The 20,824-nt window shown below is 21.2% G+C and overlaps 1 long non-coding RNA gene across 1 annotated transcript in view; it reads right to left on the bottom strand.

Moving 5' to 3' along the window:
* LOC129608537 (uncharacterized) overlaps nucleotides 1–19,992 on the bottom strand; it is a 33,257-nt gene extending 13,265 nt beyond the window's left edge. Inside the window, exon 1 of the long non-coding RNA XR_008696895.1 lies at nucleotides 19,869–19,992. This is a non-coding gene — a long non-coding RNA (uncharacterized LOC129608537). The remainder of the gene's footprint in view (nucleotides 1–19,868) is intronic.
* Between the last annotated feature and the right edge of the window lie 832 nt (nucleotides 19,993–20,824).

The raw sequence follows: 20,824 nt of genomic DNA, 5'->3' as shown, positions 1-20,824 counted from the left end.
TAATATTTAAGCACAATATTAAATTACTACATTTTATTGGGATTGTTGTCGCTCTTAGTGAGTGTAAACGCGCTTGTGAAATATATTGTTAAAAAGGAACTTAATTTACTAAAAATACTTCAAAAAAATTCTTCACAAATTTGGTTGATTTTGCTTGTACTTGTTATTTTAATTCTCGTCCCAGAAGCTTAATCATATCTCTATATCTGTTATCACATATAAGTTGTATTCAGATGCCATAACAGAAGTTAATGATATAGAAAGCCTCATTAGAAATATTGCAGACACTATATACATATATCTGATACAATTACTTAATAAAAATTATTTTCAAAAATTTCTAATATTTTTAAATATAAGCTTATTACTCGTATGCCGTCCAATTCAGTTACGTTTCCAAAACAAATCGGGATTTCGCACCGCAATATTCTATACTTCATTTTGTTAATAAAATAAAGTAAAATATTTTGGCAAGAGAAAAGAAACAAAATTATTCCTTTGAAACGTCAATAAGATAAATCAAAAAGGATAACGTTTATAATAAAATAAAAAAATACAAAAAAAAAAAAAAAATAATAACAATAATAAATAACATAATAAATGTAGAAGCCAAAAATAACTGTTAAAAATACATACAAACACGTTGAAATTTTTCCATAATAAAAAAAAAAATTAAATAAAATATTAAAAGCACAAATTGAAATTTTGTATTTTCTGATTTAATTTTGATAGACAGCAAAAGTATAATAAACACACAAACAATATACAAATATGGGGGGCACACAAAAACCAAGTGAAATTTCAAAGCAAATAAAAAAAAATACGAAATTTTCTGAAATGTTTCCTTTTTTTGTTATACCATTGCTCTTTGTTACCAAAATCATGCCATGTTATAATACAAAAAAAAAGGGGATCTGAGTACGAACGCAAATGTACAGATGAACAGAAATTCAATATAGGCAGGTATGATTATTTATTTAAACTGTTCCAAAATTTTCGCAACAGGAGAAAAACATTGGGACCTTGGAACTTTTATTTTTGATTTTCATTCTTTCATGTATATTTTTTATTCACATATTACTTGTGTATAACAGTGAAAATAAAACTACCCTTGCGGCGACATTATATATAGGCATTTATTATAGAGTAATGTTAAAAAATCAAAGAGAAAAAAATGTTTTTATCCCAAAAAGTTTTCCACAAAAATCGTAAATATATATACATACTTATATAATACATTCGTATCCAAACATACAATTGTACATGTGATCAAGAAATACAAAAATTTCCCTTTAAAATTATTATTTTTTTTTTTTTAATTTGTATTTTTGGTATCTTTAATATTTAAAAAATTAAAAAAAAAAAAATAAATATTTTAAAGCATTTTTAACTTTTGAGTAACAAAAAAAAATATTGTTTTTTTTTTTTTTATGGTGGAGGCAAATTGATTAATAATTGATGAAATCAAATAAAATTAAAAGGGAAATTTAATTTTTTTGCTTACAAGAGAATGAGAAGGCAGAAATACCAAAAATAATAAAAAAAAAATTTCAGACCTATTAAAAAACCTGAATAAAATCAGGTTTTTATTCAGAATTTTTGTAAATATAAAGAAAATACTAGTCTTATTATTATATTTGAAAATATTGCATATCTTTAGGCGAAACCAAGAATTTTATACAATATTATAAAAGTATTGATCAAAATTCCTTCTTCTAAAAGTTTAAACGCATGTCAATTTACTTTCGAGATCGAGCTTTATTCAAATTAATCAGTAGATTAGCATTTAAAAAAAAAAGAGTTCTATAATCAAGTGCATATGTACTTAATTATATTGTACTCGTACTACCTTTATTTTTATTATCATAAATTTAAAAATTTTGAAATTATTAAATAAAAAAAATTAAATGTAATTAATTTTTTGAAATTAATTACGTAAACTCTAATAAAATACTTGAAACGCACACTCAAACACCAATATCGTAATTATTTATTAAATTATTTACCGAATATGGAACAAATTTATTAGATATTATAGAGGTTTAAAAATTTATTTCAAGTATAAATAAATTGCATAAATTTAATATGTTGCAAATTATAATAGAAATAGCAATTGAAAGTAAAAATAATTCAAGTGGTAGATAATACGCCTAAAAATTTTTGTATATAAGTTCATACACCCGGACTCCGATTTAAATCACTTCATTTCACATTTTTCCGTTTTAAATCATTTTTTTAACTCTTTTAAGATTAATTCTTCTATTTTGAATCCTCAATCCGGATTTACGTCTAATAAAAAATTTTATTTTTTTAATTTTATTTTACATTATACCTTGTCAAAATTTTCGTGTCCATATCACGCGCACGTTTTTGTTATTAAATTTCATTGTGTTTAAGCTTCATTCGGTTGACAGACAAATATCATTGTCAACTTTACCAATAAATATTTCTAATGTCAATGAGTGACGTTCGACTAATAAAGAAGTGTACTCTTTAATCGGTAATACTAATATTATCGTAAAAATTATCAATATAATCATTGTAAGGTTGTTAACCATGGTAAAAACTCTTACCAAAGAACACATTAAATTAACGAAAAGAATATAATACTTATTAAAACATGTACGTATATAAAGTATTATATTAGGTAAATTATAAAAGAATACATTACATCGATTTAAATTTTTTGTGTCGTTCAATTCTGGAACGTAGCCCGGACGTAAATCGAAATCAAGTGTATGTAAATACTGTACATAAAATACTTAAGCAACCATTACTCTCATTGATAATTGTTTTAATAATTGACCATTTTTTTTTTTTTGATTCTATTTAATTTTTATTTAGAATAAAAGAGCAAGTACTTATAACAAATAATTTTATTATTAAATTTATTTAAATTACAATATTGTAAACATTAATGTTAGCCTGCGTATTTAGTGGTTAAAAACCATCAAGTACGCTTTTTATTACAATTATTTTTTAAGAATACTCTTGCTTTCTATAATTAATAATGTAAAAATTTTTGGCACATACTTAACCCTTGAAGGTTACCTCAAAAAATTTCTTTGTTTTTTTTTTATAGATTCAAAACAATGCGGAAATTTTTGTTTATAATTGTATAAAATTCTTAATTTATTAAAAAATTTTCAAAATTTAAAATTTATGTGGGAAATTGCAATACTTATTGTATTCAATATTTTCTATATGAGATACTTATTTAATTTAATGAAAAACCTTCGCCCTCATTTTAAATTCTTTATTTTATAAATTTTCAAATTATAAGTAAACTATTATTATCCTGGTATTAATCATGAAAATCAAAAATATTCATAAATAAATTATTATAATTATTATTGGGAAAAAATATTTGCATTAATAATTCAAAAAGGTATTTAAACTGCAATTAAGGTAATTATTCTCGAGGAGTGAAATACTTAAATACACGGTTGGCCAATTTCTTTCTAATAAATTTTTTAACACAATTTTAATTAAAAAATTCAAGGAGATTTTTATATTTTCTTATTAATAGTGTTGTTAATGTACATCTTTAGAGTAGAAGATTTTTATTGATTTAAGTAATTGATTTCATTTGAGTATAAAATCTCGAGTCAAGAGAAAATTTTATTTAAAAGAAATGTTTTTCTAAATAAGACGCGATGTGTATTTGCTTTTAAAGGAATGCAGACAGAGCAAGTAAAATAAATAATAATTATTAATATTCATGTTCATATATATATTAATTATATATATATATATATATATATAAATGTAATTTAACTTTTTTATCATTGTCGAAAAACAAGAACAATTACTGCTATACTCAATAATGTTACTTTAACAATAGCTATTTAAAAGTAAATAATCAATAATATTATAACAGTTAATATAACTTAATACGTTAACATTATTTCCCGCAGGATGTGGGAGTATTTAATTAATAATAATAAATCAAAAAATTTTGACAGAATACATTTTTATATAACTACTTAATTTACATTAATGCGGCATATAACAGCACTATAATAATTTTATAGAAATTATAAAATAAAATATAAAACTGTTATATAGCCAACTTAATAATCAATCGTGTAAGCATGTGATTAAAAAATAATGTATTTTTTTTCTTCAATATCATTATGATTATAAAAATTTTCCAATACTTACATAAAACCATTCAATTTTTACGTAAAATAAGAACAATCGAAAAAAAAAAATTTATTAATTAACAATTTGAATTTACAAAAATAATTAATTTAATTATTATTTCATGTAGTATTTTTCAAAACTTTTTAAAAATCATAATTATCCTCTAGTTATCACTATGGATACTTAAAAAATTATCTGCTAATTTTATTTTTAAATTGTATATTATATTAACATTACATTAACATTCCATTAAGGATAACTAAAAATATACATAGATAAAGTTACTTAATATTGTCAAAACATATTTTTGTTATTATAATATAATATCCTTAATTATTTAAGTAATTATACGATTTATTTGGAAATTTTAATAATTTTTAAAATAAAAATTAAATAAAATCAGATAAAATCAATAGTTTGTAAATTGGCACTCTTCTGTTGAATAAGTAAAAATCATTTTTTCAAAAATAATTGCATACATTTAGGATGATATATTAAATTAAATTTAACTGTTAAGTAAGTGAGTTCATATAAGTAATTATATTTCGTTGATGGTACGCAATTTACCGAAATGCTTCTACTTTCTGAAGCAAAAAGTACTGAATATTGAAGTTTTACGAATTTCGAGAGACGATAACTAGAAATTTTTGTTAGTGTCTAAAATTTGCCTAAAATTGTATATAAGAAAGCAATTGAGCTACTTTTCTAAGCATGCAAAATTAAAAAGAAATGTTTGTGATTGCGAAACAATAAGTGGTCAAAATATTGCATTTTTAAGATTTGGAAGGGCTATTATTATTAGTAGAGAGAATATAGGTAAAAATTAAAAGTATTCTTCCAAAGAACCAAAAAATACCCTTAAAAAGAATAATCTTAAATTTTTTAAAAAATTTTCTAAAAATTTCATCTTTGTCTTTTATATTTCAATATTAATATTCATATTTTAAGGACACATACAATAATTTTTAATAAATAATATAAGCATGTACCCTAATCTTGAAATGACAACCATATATACTGACATATAAAAAAATATTTAAATGACAGAATTCTAAAAAAAACAAAATTCAACCAGTCAAAATTGCTCAATAATATTAAATTGAATCAAGATATTCCGTTTTTTTTGGAGGGAAGCGGGGACGTTATTATTTTATTATTAGAATCCCGAAAAATAAAAATTACAAATGCCATTCTTTAGAATATCGAATATCAAATTATTATTCTCATGCGTATAAATTGCAAGTATAAAAAAAATTATGTTTGTAGTATTCGTTTTGAATATATATATACATATATGTATATAGAAGTATAGACATAAAAATTTCACATGTCCTTATTGAAAATCATTGTCAAATGAAGAGGAACATAAGGCGTACATTTTTTAGTAGGTATAATATAAATTTAATATGATTGAAAAATAGTAATTCATGTTGCTATACATATATGTATTTTTCATATAAAAATATATGACAAGCATTTTATGCAGACAATGAATTTTCAAAATAATTATAAGTAATATTTATGTCAAATATGTCTAGTCATTACAAGAATTTTAATAAAATAATATTGATAATAGTTTTAAGAAATTAATGCCAAGTAAAAACTAAAAAAAATAAATATTAAGAGTATTTAGCTGAAATATTTTTATCAATTTCTAGGAGGGTTCAAGAAAACTACATAAATTAAATTGGTATTAATTCATAATAAGTTAAAGGTCTGCGAAAATCTCACGCTATATACTAGAGAAAAATATCTAGAATTTGTTAAATAGTTTAATATCAGATGTTTAATAGATAATCAAATGAAATTTATTAAAAATATTTTTAGAATTATAAATAAATTTTGGTATCTCCCTCTGTCTCTCTCTCTCTCTCTCTATATATATATAATATATTAATATCATATTTTTATATTTGAGTGGAAATTATTTATTTATACCAAAAAAAAATAAAATATGGTGAGGTTTTTTTTTATTTCGCTTTAATAACAATCATTTTTCATATCAAAATACGTTGTACACACATTTTTATTTATTGCTTAATATTTGAGGCCTGATTGGTAAAAAAAAAAAAATTGTTTGTGTTTATAATTTGATTGAAATTGACATGAAATAAATTGAGTGATTTTCAAATAAATTATAAATTATTTGCTTTTTCTTTTTTTTTTTTTGAATTTATTTGTTTGAAAATGATAAAATTTCAAAAATATTTTCATTTCTATCCATAACAAACACAAGAATATAACAGTTTTCTAATAATTAAAAATCAATATCGTTTTTTTTTTAATTACCCCACCAAAATTGTAACAATTTATTTTTGGGAGCAAAACGATTCACAAGTTAGTTAAAAAAATTTTATTTAAATTTCAACACTAAGTATCACTAAATCTAAATCGTCACTAACCAATGGAAATAAATGTAAATTGTCACTAACCATAGTGGAACAGAATTCCGTACAAAAATATTTACAGAATTTATTGTACTCTTTAATTATTAATAAGCCGATTCAGTAAGCAGATTTTGTTAGATTATAACATGCAGTAAGAGTCTGCAGCAGAAGCAAGCAATTCTATATGTTTCAAGTATGTTGCAACGTTTACTGTTCTCAAATGAGTATCAACAAAGACCCATATAGTCTTTGGTATCGGAGAGCAACAAGGGCGTACGTGCAAGCATAAATAAGTGGATTTAATTTGAAATCGGAAATGGCAGGATGCAACCTGCTGACTGTAAGGTAGAATTTACAAATAATAAAAAATACTTATAAATTCTATTTTAATTTTATTCTAATAATAACAATAAATTTTTATAATGCACTTGCTCTTATAATACATACTTATTTAGCAACTCTTCTACTCTATATATAATGACATAATTTTTATAGTTGTACATACTTAGCTTAAATAACGAACAATATTTTTTGCAATAAGTATAGGCAAAAAATTTATAAAACATAAAAAGAAAACAACAACTAGCTACTTAGTATTTTTATTTTTTCAGACATGCAATAAATCGTATGTGTTTAGATAATGAGAGATAGAGACAGAGAGAGAAAGAGGGAGAACATTTAAAATTAGAAAATTCAATTTCGTGTTGAAAAAAAAAAAACTTAAATTTTTTTTCCTTTTTGAAGGTTAATTTTAGTTTTTGAAACAAAAAAATTTTGATTTCGCATTTCAAAAATTTGTTATTTTGTTATTGGCAGTTTTTGTATTTTTAACATAAATACTTCTAATAATAACGTTATTATGTCAAAAAAAAAAAAATTTCAAAATTTTTTTGAGTAATCCTATCATACAATATTTATTAGTATTTTGATATTTTCATTTTATTGTAGCCATAAACTGCTTCTTTTTAAGGATATTAAATGCTACATCAATATTATACAATTTAATATGTTATAAATTTAATATTGAAAATTTGAAATTAAACACAATAATATAAAAATGATAGATCCTATATGTATACTTAAGTAACAATAACACCCTTATAACAATTTATCATATTGTATGGGCTTCATTTCTACTACATATTAAATAGAAAAATTTTCATTTAAAAATCAATTTATTTGGAAATCATTAGTATAATATGTTATAGAGATTTGAATAATTCAAAAATATTATTATGTTTACAATTAGGCGTAATATTATTTGATTACATAATTCAAAGAGTACTTAAAATATTTAGTTTATTTGATAACAATTTAAAAAAAAAAAAAAAAATTTATAAAATTTATTTTAAATAAATGCAGATATGTTTTTACAAAGTATTATTGTACCATACTTAAACCTCATCAGAGTGGTAATTGAAATTAAAAAATTTTATATAAGTATATATTATGAAATAGTATATTAACATACAATATACTTACTTAGTAGCTACAATGAGTTTAGATTTGGAACAATATAAATTTTTCCCCATTAATGCCATATAAAATGTGATATTTTATGCACTAGAGTTCTAAATTTGATAAAGAACACAAAAAAATACAATTTTAAAACTTTTGTGCTATTCAATTTGGGACATTATCAATTAAAAATTGCTTGAAGTCTGCGATTACAGATGTTTATTTAAGGCGTGAAACTGCATGATCTGGATAATAAATTTAATGATTTGACTTGAAATTCTTTGCAATTAATGATTCGAAACTACAAATTATTTTTTTTTAATATTTATTAAGTATTAATAATTCAAAATAGCTGCTCAGGCCCCAGTCCCTTCAAAATAATATTTATAAACCAAATTGAACCGCTTTTTCTTTCTCGTATCGACTAAAACTATTTTTCTTATTTTTAAAGATATTTTTTTTATTATAACATTATAATTGCCAATAATTTAAACATTTACCCTATACTAATTTGATATTACATCCAATTAAACACATTTCATGAATAATTTATAAATATTTTATATATGTATGAAGTGTATGATTTTTGATATTCTATATTATCAATTAAAATTTAAATGAATTTACTTGTTTATCTTTATTTTATTTATTCAAAAAAATTTACATAATATTATTATTATTATTATTTGTTTTACAAATTTAAATTATGTAAATGGGTCTTTTCTCTCGCGAATAGAAACCATTGAAAATTTTTTAAATTAAATTTAGACACTACTTAATTATGCATTAGTTGATTTTATGTTTAAAATTTATAAATTATATTAAATTTTTAAAAAAGTTTTATATTTAAATGGTTAGAATTTTGAATTTTATAAATTGTGAATTATTTTTAAATGTTCAATAAGTTTCAGAATATTTTATAAATTTTATCTTTTTGATTTTGAGTAAGTTTCAAATTAGAAATACAGAGATTTATCTATTCGACTCTATTATACCTCATTAAATCATTGCAATTAGCAAATCAAACATCATCAAACCAGTAAGAATCTCTAATGTATGATTTGACTGAAAATTGAAATTTTTGTTTTAAAAATAGTTCAAATTGTAAAATTTAACTTAAAAAGTAAAGCGAGGATGAATTTATTATTAGCAAACAAATCTATTATTAATATACACAATAACATATAGACTATTTTTACTACAAAATTAAATGTTTGATTAAGTATACGGTTTTGTATGATTAAGTATGAGACCATTTTTTTTTTCATTAAATGTTGGATTAAAGACATAATGAAAAATGTTTAATACAACAATATTATCAACAATGCTAATAAATTTTCGAGTTTATTTTTATTTCATTTTTCAGATGATTACATATAAATAATTATTAGAACTCAAACACGTTCATACATCTAACAATATGGCTTATTTTTTTTTTTTAAATATTCGATCATTATTATTATGCACATCTAATATATTTATACAAAAATAACCTTAAAGCAAAAAGGATACACACAAAATCCTAAAATAATTTTCTTGAAAAACAGAAACGAAAATCAATATAAGGTGTAATACACATGCATGTACGTATTAAAAATATCTCATCATACACAAACAATGATACTTATGAAAAATAAATTTATTTTGCTTTATCTCTTTTTTTTTTGTTATATTTGGAAGTTCAAAGGTAATGAAAATGTGTAAGGGCACTCTGTTCCTTCATAAAAGGGAAAAATTTATAATAGGTAATTATAATGTATAAAAAAAATTTTTGCTTGAAAAATTTATTATAATAACAAATATTCACAATTAATGATTAAGTGTAATTTAAATTTTTTTTCGAAATAGGAAAGCCATAATTACTTAAACAAATTCAAATATACGCATACTTCAATTTAAAATAAATAAAATTTAATACCAACCGAATGCTAGTATCAAATTAGAAATAATTTAAGTATATATATTATGTACATAATATGAATGTATTTTGTGGGTATTTACATTTCCATTGTTATTAAGCCAGAATGAGTTGGCGAACAGTAATTATATATACTGAATTTTTATTTTATTCTTTTCTATTGCATGCATAGTTATAATAGGTTGTTTTATAAAGAATTTTATCTTGTTCTTTTGCTCTATTTCAAATATTTTCAATTGAATAAAATATTAAAAAATTTATTTTTATATTATAAGGAATTTATATTTTGACTCTTATATTTTATAATTATTTTTTTAAAGTGAAAATTTTTAAAATCAGTTTTAAAAATATTTCAAACGAAAAAAATGTATGTATAAAAATAAATACAATTTTCCAAATAAATACAAAATATTAAAAATCTATTATACAAAAACAAATTTTAAATGTATTGTAAAATATAAAATAAATTTTATGTTAAATTGTGTTATACAAAAATCGTAATTGCAATTAATTATGAAATTAAACTTAAATTTTTAATAGTTTATTTCATTTAATTTAACAATTTTATTGTTGATCATTTATTCGTAGTGCAATTATGATGATGATTGAGGGAGTAGAAATTGGAACTTGATAAGTAGTTAATAAGAAAAATAATTTTATAATTTTCCTTTCATATCGATTTTATTCAGAATCATTGGTATTATTAATTTATAAAGTCGTTAAGTATATATATGTACAAAGTAAAGAGAACAACAAATTTCTTGCTAATAATTTCCTAAAATAAAATTTTATTTCAGCATATATAATTACAGCTTTTCTAGAATCCAGACAAAATAATAATAAATATTATAAATAGTATTATTAAAGTCATAGACAAAGATATTCTAAAAAAAAAAAATTTCAAATTATTCGCATTTTAACAATAATTTTCTATATTTTTTTAATTTAATTTTTTCCTTCATTTTTCATAGCTCATTAACAAAAAATCTAGATCATTAAATGCAGAAATTCGAAACTATATTTCTGGAAAAAGAAAAGAAACTCATATCAAACTATTATAATTTATCGTATATAAACTATAACTTTGTTATATTCTTCTTTATTCACATGCATTAAAATAAATTAAATTGTACCCCAGATTTGAAAAAATGAAAAATTTTATAATAATCGTATCGAAAGAAACATGAACATAATGGGTAGCATAGAAATTTTACTTATACTTATATGAAGTTTAAAATGCCATTGTAAATCTGTCAACAGCAATTCTTTTCCTTAATATTGTTCCTGCTTTGGAAAGAGTAATAAAAACTACCCTAACGAAATAATTTATAATTGAAGAAAGGGGAAGACGACAGCAGCAGCAGCAGCAGCAGCAGCATATAAAATTTTACAAACCATATTTAATTTTATTTAATCACATATAAGAAAAAGAAAAGCAAAAAAATAAAATAAAACTAGGTATTTTTCAAAATTATCCTTTTTAGACTTTCCTTGAACAGAAAGAAAAAAAATTTAGAAACTAGAATGAAATTCAAGTACAATACATTTCATTTTTTTTTTTACTTATACTTAAAATGATTAAGATTATATTATATTATGTACATGTATATACATGTGTATTCTTATCCACACTTGGTATCTTAAAAGAAATTATATACTACATTTTTTTCCTCTTATATTCTTTTAGTTGCCAATACCAATGACAATATAAATAATAGATAAGTATTTAAAGAAACACGTGCAAAAATGTATCAAAAAAAAAATATCTTTCCCCCTAAGTAATAATTGTAATTGTCCTTCTCTCCCACTATAAATAATATTGTCCTTCATATTATTTTCCAACCACTTACTCGGTTATTTCTTTCACTTGATTTATATTCTATTCCTTATATCTTATGTCTTCATATCCATGACAGAATTCGATTCAGACTTATATGTTTGTATATTATGTTACTTACATATTTAATAGTAAAAAAAATAATAGAAATTATAAAAGTGTACTTATAATAATGGTATTGAAACATAGAGAAAAGAATTTTTTCTAATTAGAATTTGAAATATGTTTTTATTAACCCATACATAGGCATCGTATTATAAATTTAATAAAAATTTCTTTGAAAATCCATTAAAGAATTATTTTTTTTTTTTGTGAAAGCCTAAAAAGTTTATAAAATGGTAAGCGACAAATAATTTATGGAAAATGTACTTAAACAAGAAAATGTAATCAAAAGTTTTGCGGCCAAATGGTGTTTATTAGTCAATGTATTAAAAATTATTAAGAAAGTATTTTTTGGGTTTTTGAATATTCTCAAATTTGATATACAGTAGGTAGACACTTAGAAAATTTATTCACATCTTTAGCTTTTTTAAATGGCTTAGTCATTTACAAAAAATACTTTCATCTTAAAATTTTCTGATATTTCGGAGGAATTTCTTTGAATATTTCGTATTTATCCCGAGCACTTAGAGTTATTTATATTACACCAAATACACTTTATTTGAAATTTTAAAATTAATCATCAATACTTAAAGCATTTCAATCGAAAAGGAAAACAAAAAGGTTTATTCTATTTTTAGCAATTTAGAGGTTTATTCTAATCCTTTCGAAATAAGATATGCAATGGATATTTCTTTAATATTATGAAAAATATATGCAAAATTTCTTTAATATTATGAAAATTTTTTAAAATATGTGATGTTCATCTGGCTATTTTTGATTTATTATATGATATATATGATTATTTTATGATATATATGATATATATGATTATTATATGATATATATGATATATATGATTATTGTATGATATATATGATATATATGATATATATGATTATTATATGATATATATGATATATATGATTATTATATGACATATAACCCTAAAACTTAACCATTTTGACTTTCGAACCTAAAAATTTAATTTATAATTTTCATATCATAATCATATTGATTATGCAAATTATTATAATTAAAATAATTTATTAACATGATTCCGATTTAAATTGTAATTTTTCATATATAAAAAACAGTCCTTTTTGAAATGATTTAACCCTTTAATAAGTTTAATAATATGGCTTCAAAATATTACACTTGTATATCTGCCTGTTCCTATATATCTACCTTATCATATACTTATATATTTTTTCAGATAGAAATAGAAAAATAGACAAGTATCAAGAAAATCAAAATAAAGGGTTAATGAAAAGATTCATATATTATATGTATATATATATATATATATATATATATATATATATATTAATATATATATGTTACAAAAAATATATTATTAGGAAGTTGAGAAAAGAAACACAACTAAAACCAGATAAATTTTCATTTATTTATAGCCTGTGAATAACTAATGATTGAAGGAAATTAGATATTTTATGGTTTCTAGGTCTAATATTCCGTTATATATTTAATATTACATATACATATATTTATAAATACGACCAAGTTAAATTTAACTTTTATCCTTTAATATAAAACTGTAGATATATGTAAGGATAATTTTTTTTTCTTGATATATATATATATATATATATATATATATATATATATATATATATATATTATATATTTAATATTAATATATTTTAGTCATTTTTTATACATAAATTTTATTTAAAAGGGAAAAACTTAAAAGGATAATAATATATAATGAATGAGTATGTACATATAGAAAAAAAAGATTGGAAGAGGGGAAAAAATGAAGAATTAAGGAAAAAAAAAATTGACGAATTAAATTTTTCGTTACTCATATCAACTCATATTACTCATCACATACATATATACATAGGTACAACATATAGTTAATGTGTTTTAAACAAGTAAGTATAAATACATCACAACATATGAACATATATATCACAAATATATATATATATATATCGCAATATATCGTATCGTATATATATATGTATGATTTGTTTTGTATCGTTTATCAATAGCAGTCTTTAATAATATCAAAATGAGAAAGATTTTTAATAAGAAGAGTAAGGACATGATAGTTAGAAGAATATGTATAAGTATGATAATAAGACATTCATACATGTATATATGCATAATATTTGAAAGATGAAAAAGTTTTGATTCTCTTGTAAGTATGCCTTCTCATTTTTGTTACTTTTTATACCTTTACGTTTAATATCTTAGCTTTTTTGTATCTTATCTTTTCGCTTCTTAATAACTTTTTATACATATATTTAATATATAGCAACATAATAATATTATATTTTAATTTATGAGCATAAAGGTACTATAGACACAAAATCTATAAAATATATATGTATATATACGTACACATCAATACAAATTTTATATGGATATTTGAATTTTATATATTACGGTTATTTTAAAGTAATATGATATAAAGATTACATACATGTTTGAATATATAATCATACAGTATATATATATATATATTAGGATATATTGTATGAGTATGATTAAATGTATGATAAATAATGTATAAATATGTTTGATAATCGTTTATTGTTATTTTTACGGTTATTTTTATTATTGACTGTTATTGATTTTTCATTTTGTACAAAAATGTTTTATTATGGTTTTTAAGTTATGGTTGTACGTTGTTGTCTTCTTGTTTTTTGTTTTGTGTTCGCAGAGTATTGTAAATTTTTTGTATTGTTATAAAATGAGTACAAATGAAATTGTATATTATTATCCTTGAAAAAAAAACAAAAAAAAAAAATGTAAATTTTTTTTTTTGTTTTTTTAACTTCAAGGATTTTTATTCGAATTTTTTTTTTCATTTCATTTTATATGCATATATGGTACGGTCTTTTGTTTTCCCTTTCATGCTTATATATCGTATAGGTAATATTATTGTGGGTGTTATAAATTTTTAGCATATAAAAATATAAAAAATAACAAAATGTATGCATAAAAAGCAAAACAAAAAAATATTATTATTAAAAGGATATATGTAGGTTTACGCTTACTTTATTCTACCATAGCTACATTTTATTATAAAAGTTTACTTAAGGTAGGTATTCATTTAATATTTGGATTTCTTTTTTTTCCGCATTGTATTTAGGTATAAAAAAAAATCTTGTAAAGTAAAATTATGTGTGTATCAATTTACATAATATTTTTATACATATATTGTGTGCGTTCACATAATATATATGTAACAATAATAGCTACTTATATGTATTGTTATGTAAAATTTTATGTTGAATTTTATTTGAAAACAATTTACTTTTTTCTCTTCCTTATAACGAAAATTGTAGGTATACCTTTAAATTTTCTATATATGTAGCTATAAGCATGAAATATCCTTGAAATATTTTCATATTTTACTTATTTCTATTTAAATTTAATAAAAATGATCTTAAATATTTAATGTTAGTGTATGAAACTGATTTAAGTAAAAAAATTTAGCTTTAAAAGTTCAATTATAAAATAGCAATTTTAATTTAAAAGAAACAATATTTTAAAATTGTTTAAATTTTTAAAGAGTTTATTATTTAGAGTTATTGTAAATATTAATTTGGGGGGGGGGGGGGGGGGGGAGGGGGGGGCGGATTTATGACAGGAATGTGGAATATTTTTCGTATAATTTGAACAAAAAAATGCTTAAATCTCTTTCATTTAAGTTGAGTGTGAGTTTTAAATTTAAATTTAAAAAGGCGAATAACAAAATTATTAGAATTAAATGAAATACTTCAAAATTAAGATTCTACAAAAGTGACATAATTTAATACAGAACTGAACAAGGTGAAGATAAAGAAGAATTTTTGAATAAATATAAAATGATTAAGCTAATAGTAAATGGTATTCGGCAACTTCTCAAAATAAATTTTTTATTTCCTTTATACTAAGAGAAAATAATCTAGTGTCGCTTGTAAGACTGTGAACTCATCACTTCACTATTTAAATAAAATTTGGAAAAGAGTAAGGAAAATAAATAAAAACTTTTACAAGTGTTTAAAAATTTCATTACACCTTTTACTCAATTTATTACTTAATTTTACTCAAAAAAAAAAAAAAAAAACAATTTTCCAAGGAAACTGGAATTACAGATAATTGATAAAGTGGAGCATAGCAGCCACCGCAAAGTTATTCAAAGTTATTAAAAAAATCAGTAATAATTTCTTTTGAACGTAATGCACTTAACAAAAGGTTAAGTAATATCATTTTGTTCTTTAACAATTGCCTAAAAATTATGTTCACTAATTGAAATGCACTGAGCTTTGATTCTTTTCCGAATTAATTTTGGTTACGTATTAGTAATTAAGTATCAAGTAAAATAATATTCCACTAAAGAGCCAAAACAATCATCACAATATAGGCAGATTGCTCATTATCAGATTGCTAATTATCAGATTGCTTAGCAAAAACCCCCTTATTAGAAGAGCAAAGAAAAAAAAAATAAGGAAAGTTACAAAGTCTTGGATTAAGCTTAAAAATTTAAAAAAGGCAAAAAAAAGGAGTTGGGCTGCAATAGCACTGTTAGAGAATACAGACCTCAGAGCACCCATTAGCAATGCCAAAATCAAAATAACTAAAGTTAGAAATACTGGCACGCAACATATCTTTACTTATTTCTATTACTTTGCTACATTTTCCTTATAATTTATTAAAATTGGGGTCTCTTATTATAACCTCACAATATGGGTCACAATACGGGCCATAATCGTAGGGTCACAATATAATATTAATATAAAAAACATTAAAAATAATTAGCAAAAAATTTAATAGAAGAAAAATATAAAAAAAAAAGGAAAACAACCAAATGAAATAAAATTCCAATATTAATTAATTAAATGAACTATAAAAGTATGTAATTTTAATCCTTTGACTATTAAAAAAATAAAAAAAACTGTTACAAGGGCGATTTTTTTTTTTTATAAGAAAAAGGTGAATATATATAAAACGCCTTACTTATCTATATAAGTATAATTACTTACTTATGTAAAATATATGAAGATTTGTAATTAAAAAGGAAAATAATATTAGGGGAAACTACTTTAATTTAATATCAATTAAAATAATTACTTCAAAGTAATTATTAATTATTCTACAGAAAAACAAAAACAAGAAAAGTTTATAAATATTCATAAATAACTTTCAATTTCTGACATAATTTTTCTAATAAAATATCTATGCTATAAGTACTTATAGTTTATAATTAATAATAAACATAAAAATTTAAAAAAATTCAAAATTATATTACGAAACATAATTTAAAAAAAAATAATAATAATAATAAGTAATTACATTTTTCAATAACAATTAAATTTTTTATTGATTGTGTAAATTATTTGTGTAATTTAGTTCGCAATTAGTTCGAATCTAAAATAAAATTGGATCAAACAGAAATTGGTTTGTAAACTACCACTTTCCGTTTGAACAAGTGAAAATGCAGCTTTTAATAACAGTCTATTGCTAACTACTTTATAAAAATTACTTTTATTAATTTACAAAAAAATATAAAATTATTGCATACCTTTAGGATGAACAAAAAAAAAAACGCAAAAATTTGAAAGACATGCAATGGTCAAATAATAATTTTTTTTTAATACTCTGAGATTTATCGTTAACCTTTTTCTATTATAGAATTTTGGAAAGGGTTGCACTTTTGGAAATGTACTAAGGTTTCGAAAAATTAAATTTAGCGAATTTCGGAGTGTGTTCCCACCCAATTTATCGCGAAATTATTTTTTAACGAAAAAATTTATATCAAAAATTTGAAAGCAGGACAGGCGAACGAGCACAGTAAAACTAATAAACAGTTTTTAATTTAGACTACGAAAGGAATACTTATATTAGAAAATAGGAAGGACATTCGGGATTTCATCTCAATAAAGCTCTGTGCAGATAAATTGTGTTGCCATTTAAAATTGCTAAATTTATCGTTGGTAAATATCTACAAAATTCGAATATGTCCATTATACTGATGTGCAATAAAAATATTTCTAACCTACAAATTTTTTAAAAATCCGATTATAACTAACACATATTACATACATATTTAAATACATAAATCAAATTATTTTCTCTATTATTAGAGAAATGGAAAAAAAAGCAAAATAAATTAAACATATGCCATTTGTCATATTATAATATCGAAAAAATAATTAATTTTTAATCAAATAGACAATATTGAACAAAACAAGAAAAACAAAAAATACCCTAAAGCAATAAGGAAACAAGGACATTTTAAATATAGGTAGATTAATGTCAAATGAAAAATATCATAAATAAAACTCTTGTTTATTTGTCTTTTATTATTTTTTTCTCTGTTTCTGACGAATAAATTTATGTGTATATAGACGAAATATATGTATGTGTTATGAGTTCCAAATCTAAATTACCTTGACCCAACCTATTTTAAAATCAAATATAAACGATGTAGGTATATGTGTACATGAGTGAATTCATTGCGATGTACCAACATTTTCGTATGTTTGTAATTATTTAAAACAGAAATTTAAAACAAAAAAGAAAACTTTTATGTATAAAATTTTGTAAGTATGCTCATATTACATACTTACTGATGAGTATAAGTAAATATGAATAACTGTACATATAACAATACAAGTAAAAAATTTAAACTATTTTAGCTACTGTAAGTATTCCAATATTTTAATTTTTGTAAAAAATTATATCCCTAACACCTAGAACATGAATAGCTAGTAGAAAAATATGTAATTATATATTATGTACACATAATACATACATAAAATTTGGAGAATAAAATGAACATACATAAAGGTATTCATTCATATTTCGAATATAAGTAATTCAAATATTTGGAATTAAGTACTGTACACATTAATTACGTTTTACTGAAAAAACAATGAGAAATAGAGGAAAATGTTAATATGGCTTAACTTTTATTCAAAAATACTGACTTTGACAATCTGAATCTCTATTACTCCACTCAAATTAATTGTAAGACCGAAAATAAATAACAATCAATCGCCTGTAAAAAAAAACTCTCAAATATAGCTCTATATTGTATGTTTCCAAAGTTATAAGCATTTATTTATATTCCGGAAAAGTTCGGTAACTTTTTTTTCAACAGACTGTAGCTCAAAAACGAATATTTATATGTGCACCCCTCGACCCTCCACACATACAATTTTTTACTGAAACTTGATCAAAGAATCATACCTGAAATTTTTTTGCCACCTTATGCGAAACATCCTGTATATAGTAAATATTAAAATAAGTATATAAATATATATATATCAATCACAACATAATATATATAATTACAGACAAACATATGTATGTATAAAAAAAATTGGAAATCAGTTAGTGAAAAACATACAGGATAAAATAATTGTACAAATTAATTTCGAACACTTATTTTGAAATAAGAATTAATAATCAATTTGTAATGCTAATCAAATTTCGTAGATTTATTTATCTAACGGATAAATTCCGTTAGACGATAGAAGTTAAGAGTTTATATTATCGAAAAATTGTTCGTGAAGATTTTCTTGAATTTGATTACAAATTAAATAAAAGTTTGATATTCAACAATATACCAATTTTGCTTAAACAAAGTTTTCATCTAACTTTCATCAAACAAAATCATTATCTAAATCTTGTTCTAGTCTTATTTTTTATTCTCGTACACCAATACTATATAAATATAATAGTGTGTATGCAATCATATTTAATTTCATATAATTATGAAATTAAATTCAATTTAAATATAATTATTAATTATCTAAAAGTATACAGGCAAATGACCTCTATAAAGATTACGAAGAATTTGAATCATTTTCAAGAGAAATTTTTACAATTAAATCAGCTAGGTATATATATATATATAATATATGTATAATAATTAATAGGTATATGAAGTAAACATTATATTTATAATAATTATAATATTAAAATTATTAATAAAAATCTTATATGATTGTTATTTATACGAGTATAATAATATTATAATGAAAAAAAAAATTACACCTACCATTTATTTTAACTTAATCCCTTTATATTATTTATATATATATATAATTTGATTATTATTATTAAGTATATATTATATTGTTATATATTTTGTTTGTTATCCTAAATTTAATTTTTTCTTTATTTATTTATTCTTGATTTCGAAATTCATTTAAATACAAATATAACATATTACAATTTTAAATTTTAATTTATTTTTCCTTTTATTAAAATTTCTTTTTTTTTTTCAAATTAATTATTATAGTATTTTTATTATAATTATTTATTTATATTATAATAATTATTATTTAAAATTTTATTCATTTTTTTAATTTATTACGATATTTAATCATATTTATATTATAGATGAAAATCATTTGAAAATTAAAATAAAAAAATCAATATCTGAACAAATTTTTTTTTTGTTAATAATTAATTTGGATTATAATTATTATTATACGCTATTATTATTATTATTATTATTATTATTATTATTATTATAAATATTTCTTTTTGAAAAATAACTTTATTAATTTATTTCACATTGTGCAAAAGAAATATTCTGATAAGATTTGTAGCACGATGTCATTTTCTTTTGCCTCTTTTTTTTTCCTCTCAATAATATTATTATTAACTCACTTTTATAATTGAAATTTATATTGTAATTTTAGTTTTTATGTATTATGCATTGTTGATAATGTTTTCTAAATATTAATTCTTAATTATTTTATATAAACATGTGTGGTAGTTATTGGAGAGCATTGAATGAATTTTAGAACTCCAAAATGATTATAAAAGTCTATATGACCCACTTATTTTAGGAAAAATCATTTATTTTTCTCTCTCCAGGTTTTTGTGGAAAATATATAAATTTTAAACACTTTATTTACGATAAGTAAATAAAAGATTTTTGATCTAAAAAAAAAAATCTTTTATATAATATTTTTTTTTTTTTATAATTTATTTCAAGTAATTGTT

The sequence above is a fragment of the Condylostylus longicornis genome, unplaced genomic scaffold (assembly GCF_029603195.1).
Source record: "Condylostylus longicornis isolate FDR11 unplaced genomic scaffold, ASM2960319v2 ptg000031l, whole genome shotgun sequence".
Lineage (NCBI taxonomy): Eukaryota > Metazoa > Arthropoda > Insecta > Diptera > Dolichopodidae > Condylostylus > Condylostylus longicornis.
This window is presented reverse-complemented; position numbering and strand designations above follow the sequence as displayed.